Genomic DNA, 7824 nt, shown 5'->3' with positions numbered 1-7824 from the left:
TCAAAATTCCTCTGTGAATATCAGTTGAAGTTGAAGAATATATCTCCTGTGAATGAATCCTTGATCTCATTTGATCCCATAAATATTTTTTTCTATTATCTGGTTATATATTCTCTCTGTGAAAATTAGTTGAAATGGAAGGATAGATTTCGCTGTGAATAATTCTCTGTGATTTTCTCATTTGGTTCCATTAATGTTTTTGAGTCTGGTTATATATTTTCTCTGTGAAAATTAGTCGAAATGGAAGGATAGATTTCGATGTGAATAATTCTCTGTGATATTCTCATTTGGTTCCATTAATGTTTTTATGTCTGGTTATCTGCCTCTCTCTGGAAATAATAGTTGAAACTGAGGAATAGATCTCTCTGTGAATAACCCTCTGTGTTATTCACTCCTGCAAATAAATCCTTATTGTTTACATTAATATTTATCTCTCATATACTGGTTATATAATACTCTCTGTGCTTAAATAATTTAAAACTGGAAACCATATATATATATATATATAAAAGTTGTTAAATTATCGCAAGAGAAAATACAATAAAAGAAAATGATGATGCAACACAGTACGAAGAAATGTACAGCGAAATGATTTGCATAGGGTTGAGGGCCGCTGCAGGGAGGGGACGACGTAGTCATGTCGTAGGTTGAGGGGGTACCTAGTGGTACCCTCCACTAACCTACGGGAGTGGCCACAGGGTAGTGGGGGGGACCACGACGGTCCCCTCATCACTGCGGGTCTGCGCCCACAGGTCCGCAGTGATGATGGGACCCGTGGGCCCTTCCCACTCTCCGGTACCATGTCATTGAACAAAAAAAAAAAAAATCAATTTTAAATGTTAAGTGTTAAATCTTTTTTTTTTATATACATAAAGTTTTAGTTTAATTAAATTCTTTATATATATATATATATAATTTTAGTTTAATAAAATTTTTAACTTAGGTAAATTTTTTTTAGATTTATAATTAGTTTTAGCAATTTATAAACCGCAAACTAAACTATACCAAATATTATAAATTAGACTTTTTTTTTATCCACTTAAGCAATTGATCCATATTAAATGATTTGAAGCTAAATTCTATTTTGGGATTAGTGGCTTTATAAGCAATATTCTCGCATGTAATTACACTACTTTCGCCTCATGCAAATTCCTTACATTGATTACCTTTATTGGCGTCTCCATCTCCATGCAAGTTTCACATTTAAATATTATTATGCAACTTTCCCAATCGTTATTATAATGCAAGTTTCCCAATCGTTATTATTATGCAAAGTTATATTTCAAGTTTTGAATAATAAATAATGTTAGTTATGGCTATTATTCCATGTAATTCATCAAGTAGTTATCTCAATTAATTGAGCCTTGCAATGTCTAAATTCATGATTATTTTTCAAGCATGATGTTTATCATAAGTTAGAAAATAAAATAAAGGAAGTTGGAAAACCGAAACCTAGTAGCGTTCGGTATATACAGTGCCTCTAGGTCACGCTTACGGGTAATGCCGTCGTGTTGAACTACTGCACTTAACGCCTAATAAAGCTACATCAACGACATCTGTGGCATCGTCCCTATAAATCGTCGGGGAGTAATAAGGGACACTTGGAAGTTAAAATCCAAGGGGCGGGTAATCCCCCTTGGATTGATAATTTAATAAGATAATTCTAAAACGATCTTTCATTCACTGAGTTAAACTATAGTAAACCCCTATAGGGATGTTGAGTGAAATGCTTTTATGAAAATTTTTTAATCTCGAAGAATTGCTGTCAATTGACAATTGGTCATGGATGACGCTTATGATAAGATTTTAGGATCTAGTGTTTTAGGCCACAAGCCATAGGCCATCTTGAGCCTTTGCTTAAGCGCTACCACCGTGGGTAGCAACCGCAGAGAAATTGTTTGGGACATTGACCCTAGAAAGGGTTGCATACCCACTAATCAGTTTACATCAAACCATAGAGTAGAAAATAGAACTACATACTTTACGCCTTGATCCCGTGCCGAAGCGGGTATGTAGGCAGTCTTGGGACAGAGTTGTCCCTCGTACTCAGGCGTTCGTGGGTGGGGTCTAGGCTTGGTAAAGGAAAGATTGAGTAAGAATCCTATTTGAAAGATAAGATAATTAAAATTGGAAAAAGTAATTCAATGCATACTCGAAAGGAATCTCGTATGGATTCGCTTGACTTCCCGAGGCTTTAAGCCAAATTCTGAGGCGGAATTCAAGCTTGTATTATGTTATTCAATTACTCCTAAGGACGGCGACCTCGGTGCACTTCTGTTAGAAGAGTGTAGTACTTAGTGAGTGACTCGGGACCTGAATGGTCCCAATGAGTCTAAGTCTCTGGCCAGAGCACCTCCTATCCCGATTGGATAGATGCCTACCCCGTATGGGCAGATGCCTATCCCGTATTGGAGAGATGAAATCTTATGTCCTGTATGGACAAACGCCTAACCCGTATGGTTAGATGCTCATCCCGGATGGATGAATGCCTAATCCAAATGGATGGATGCCCATAGTATGCAATTGAATCAAACACAATGATTAAATTAAACACACAAAAAAAAGAATGGTCAATTTTGTTGTGTTAATTATGGTGGGTTATTACATGTGGTATCAGAGCAAAGGTTCAAATCTAGGCCTTGTGCTCACTTCAATTTATTCAACTAAGGGAATGTTTTGCAATGGTAGAAATTAAATTTTAAAATCCTAAACCAAGAACTAACTACATAATTTAACTTTCAGGTAAAAAACTAGAATGGCTAGAGGAAGAGGAAGAGGAAGAGGAAGGGGAAATGGAAGACGTACTAGGAGTCAAAGGGAAGAAAACCATGAGGAAAACCATGAAGAAAACCATGAGGAAGACCCTGAAGAGGATTGACACAACCCAAGAAATAATGAAGATGGGGTCAAAGCTATAATCGACCTTCTAATCGAACAAAGAGATAAAATCAACTACTTGGAACAAACAATGCAGGACCTTAGGGAAAGGCGGAATGACTTTGAAAATAGAAGTGGTACCGATAATGGAAACCCTGGTAGCAATCACGGGAATATGATGGGTAATAGAAAGGAAAATAACATATTGGAACTCTCCAAGGACTTAAAGAAAATCACCCCTCCTAAGTTTGATGGGAGGCAAATTGGTGAAGGAGCTGAGAATTGGCTAAATGAAATGGAAAAGTATTTTGAACTAAGAGATTTTAGCGAAACAACCAAGGCTTTATGGGGTTCCTATCAACTCACAGGGGAGGCAGCTAGTTGGTGGACCAACACCAAGGAACAAAATGGGTATAGCAAGGATACAGTCACACGGGATCAATTTATTCACCACTTCCGAGAGAGGTGGCTCCCTCAATTGTTCTTTGATGAGAAGGTGACAGAATTCCATAATCTACATCAAGGGCCCCTATCCATTCAACAATATTGGGATAAGTTCACCAAGTTGCTTAAATATGTACCTATGTACCAGAAAGATGAAGAAGGCCAAGCAAGGAAGTTCATTTTGGGGCTAAATACCAACATAGGGGCAAAGGTTGACATGCATGGACCCAAAAACATGAACGAAGTACTTGAAAAGTCCCTAAGGCAAGAGAGGAAGATTCAAACACTAGCAGGGCAGAACTATAATGGGAACCACTCATTTAAAAGGAAGCTGGAATTCAACGGGAACACTAATTTCAACAAAGGTCAAAGGAATAATTCTTTCAAAAGAAGGCCACCTCCTAATCAATATCAGAGGAATGGAAATAATAATAATAACAGGGGCAATAATAACAGAGGCAACTATAACGGGAATGACTAGCAGAACAAGGTAACTTATCCACCCAGGGCCAATGAAACAAGGAATGATCCCCCTAGGAATCAAGGTAGGAGGGGTCCACGAGGTGGATGCTTCATGTGTGGGGGAAACCATTTTGCTAGAGAGTGTCGTAGGATGCAAGGACAGATTAGGGCCAATCAACCCCAACAAGGGCCCCAACAAAGGATTCATGCAGCAGTTAGGAAACGAAGAGGAAGATACTAGAATGTTCCCATGGAAACTACAGGTACACTATTTGAACAACCAATTTCAATTCTAATTGACACTGGATCATCTGAATGTTTCATCTCACCTGAATTAGTAAGCAAACATGCATTAAAAGTTAATCAAATGGAGTCATCATGGACGGTTCAATATGGGGATAAGGCAACTAGGGAAGTAACTAAGTGTTTGCCAAGGGCAAGGGTACAATTTCCTGAGTTCGAAACAAGGGTAGATCTCTATGTGACACCCCTAGGATTATATGATGTAATTATTGGAATGAGTTGGTTAACAAACCATCAAGCTGATGTAGATTGCTATAACAAAGTTGTTGAATGTTTGGATGATGGGGGGAAAAAGGTCAAAATCCAAGGAAAGTTTAAACCCATTAATATAGAAACCATACCAGCCATGCAATTAAAGAAGGAAAGAAGAAGAGGAGGCCAAATCTATATGGTTGAAATTGATGAAGGAAAAGAGGAGAATACACCAACCTTTGAAAATACCCCTTTCTTAAAAGAATTCAAGGATGTTTTTCCAGAAGAATTACCCGGCTTACCCCCTAAGAGGAAGTTTGACTTTTCTATCGAAGTGCTACCAGGAGCTGAACCAAAATCAAGGGCACCTTACCGAGTGAACACAACTGAATTACAAGAGCTCAAAATGCAATTAGAGGAACTCTTAGCTAAGGGATTAATAAGGCCAAGTGTATCACCATGGGGAGCACCAGTCTTATTTGTTAAGAAGGATGAAACCTTAAGACTATGCATCGACTATAGGATGTTGAACAAGGTCACAATAAAGAATAGGTATCCCTTACCTCGCATAGAGGATCTTTTTGACCAAATGAAAGGAGCAGCAATTTTCTCAAAGATAGACCTCCGGTCAGGGTACCATCAACTCAGAATTAAGGAGGAAGACATTCGGAAGACAACTTTTAGGACTAGATATGGGCATTATGAATTCACAGTAGTTCTTTTTGGATTAACCAACGCCCCAGCTGCATTTATGAACCTAATGAATAGTGTACTCCATGACTACTTGGATAAATTTGTTTTGGTAATTTTGGATGACATATTGATTACTCTAGGAATGAGGAGGAACATTTAGTACACCTACAAATTGTTTTGCAAAGGTTGAGAGAACATAAGTTATATGGAAAATTGTCAAAATGTGCCTTCTTTGAGGAAAAGATTCACTGCCTTGGGTATATAATATGAAAGGAAGGAATAGCAGTTGATCTAGATAAAATAAAGGCAATAGTAGAATGGCCGATCCCTAAAAACATTTTAGAGGTAAGAAGCTTTATGGGGCTAGTAGGTTACTATAAGAGGTTTGTGGAAGGATTTTCTAAGATAGCAAACCCCATCACCTCATTACAAAGGAAGGGTAAAAGATTTTTGTGGACAGAACAAAGTGATAAGGCATTCCAAATTTTGAAAGGGAAACTAACTTCAACACCCATTCTAAAGGTACCAGATCCGAATGGACACTTCACAGTCGTAACTGATGCTTCCATTGAAGGTTTAGGAGGAGTACTTGTCCAAGATGAAGGGGTAGTAGCTTATGAATCCAGAAAGCTAAAGACTCATGAAGTCAATTATGCACCCCACGACTTAGAGTTGGCAGCGATGGTCCGTGCCCTACAAAAATGAAGACACTTCTTACTAGGGAAGCCCTTTGAGTTAAAGTCAGATAACCAAGGACTAAAGTACATCTTTACCCAACCCCACTTAAATGCCAGACAAAGAAGGTGGTTAGAGTTTCTAAGTGAATATGATTTTGAAATTGAATATATTAAGGGGAAGGAAAATAGGGTGGCAAATGCCTTAAGTAGGAGGAGACACTTGATGACTATAGCAACATTCAAAACTTCTTTTAAAAGGCAAGTAATGGATGAACAAGGACATAAGCCATGGTATGAACAAGTCAAATTGACTTTAGAATACGATCCAACCGATCCTAAGATTCAAGGGTATACATTAGACGAAGATGGGTTGCTCAGATACAATAACAGAATCTATATTCCTAATTCAGGGAACTTAAGGGAAGTAGTCTTGTCGGAGGCTCACAATGCCCCTTATTCAGGGCACCCAGGAGTTAACAAACTTTATGCAGATCTAAAGAAGTTCTCTCAACCTTTGCAAAACAATTTGTAGGTGTACTAAATGTTCCTCCTCATTCCTAGAGTAAATCAATATGTCATCCAAAAATACCAAAACAAATTTATCCAAGTAGTCATGGAGTACACTATTCATTAGGTTCATAAATGCAGCTGGGGCATTGGTTACACCAAAAGGAACTACTGTGAATTCATAATGCCCATATCTCGTCCTGAAAGTTGTCTTCGGAATGTCTTCCTCCTTAATTCTGAGTTGATGGTACCCTGACTAGAGGTCTATCTTTGAGAAAACTGCTACTCCTTTCATTTGGTCAAAAAGATCCTCTATGCGACGTAAGGGCTACCTATTATTTATTGTGACCTTGTTCAACATCCTATAGTCGATGCATAGTCTTAAGGTTCCATCCTTCTTCTTAACAAATAAGACTGGCGCTCCCCATGGTGATACACTTGGCCTTATTAATCCCTTAGCTAAGAGTTCCTCTAATTGCATTTTGAGCTCTTGTAATTCAGTTGTGTTCACTCGGTAAGGTGCCCTTGATTTTGGTTCAGCTCCTGGTAGCACTTCGATAGAAAAGTCAAACTTCCTCTTAGGGGGTAAGCCGGGTAATTCTTCTGGAAGAACATCCTTGAATTCTTTTAAGAAAGGGGTATTTTCAAAGGTTGGTGTATTCTCCTCTTTTCCTTCATCAATTTCAACCATATAGATTTGGCCTCCTCTTCTTCTTTCCTTCTTTAATTGCATGGTTGATATGTTTTCTATATTAATGGGTTTAAACTTTCCTTGGATTTTGACCTTTTTCCCCCCATCATCCAAACATTCAACAACTTTGTTATAGCAATCTACATCAGCTTGATGGTTTGTTAACCAACTCATTCCAATAATTACATCATATAATCCTAGGGGTGTCACATAGAGATCTACCCTTGTTTCGAACTCAGGAAATTGTACCCTTGCCCTTGGCAAACACTCAGTTACTTCCCTAGTTGCCTTATCCCCATATTGAACCGTCCATGATGACTCCATTTGATTAACTTTTAATGCATGTTTGCTTACTAATTCAGGTGAGATGAAACATTCAAATGATCCAGTGTCAATTACAATTGAAATTGGCTGTTCAAATAGTGTACCTATAGTTTTCACGGGAACATTCTGGTATCTTCCTCTTCGTTTCCTAACTGCTGCATGAATCCTTTGTTGGGGCCCTTGTTGGGGTTGATTGGCCCTAATCTGTCCTTGCATCTTGGGACACTCTCTAGCAAAATGGTTTCCCCCACACATGAAGCATCCACCTGGAGGACCCCTCCTACCTTGATTCCTAGGGGGATCATTCCTTGTTTCATTGGCCCTGGGTGGATAAGTTACCCTGTTCTACTGGTCATTCCTGCTATAGTTGCCTCTGTTATTATTGCCCCTGTTATTATTATTATTTCCATTCCTCTGATATTGATTAGGAGGTGGCCTTCTTTCGGAAGAATTATTCCTTTGACCTTTGTTGAAATTAGTGTTCCCATTGAATTCCTGCTTCCTTTTAAATGAGTGGTTCCCATTATAGGTCCACCTTGCTAGTGTTTGAATCTTCCTCTCTTGCCTTAGGGACTTTTCAAGTACTTCGTTCATGTTTTTGGGTCCATGCATGTCAACTTTGCCCCTATGTTGGTATTTAGCCCCAAAATGAAC

The sequence above is a fragment of the Cryptomeria japonica genome, chromosome 8 (genome assembly GCF_030272615.1).
Source record: "Cryptomeria japonica chromosome 8, Sugi_1.0, whole genome shotgun sequence".
In the NCBI taxonomy this organism is placed as follows: Eukaryota; Viridiplantae; Streptophyta; class Pinopsida; order Cupressales; family Cupressaceae; genus Cryptomeria; species Cryptomeria japonica.
The sequence above is the reverse complement of the archived record's forward strand: the minus strand, read 5'-3'. Positions refer to the sequence as shown.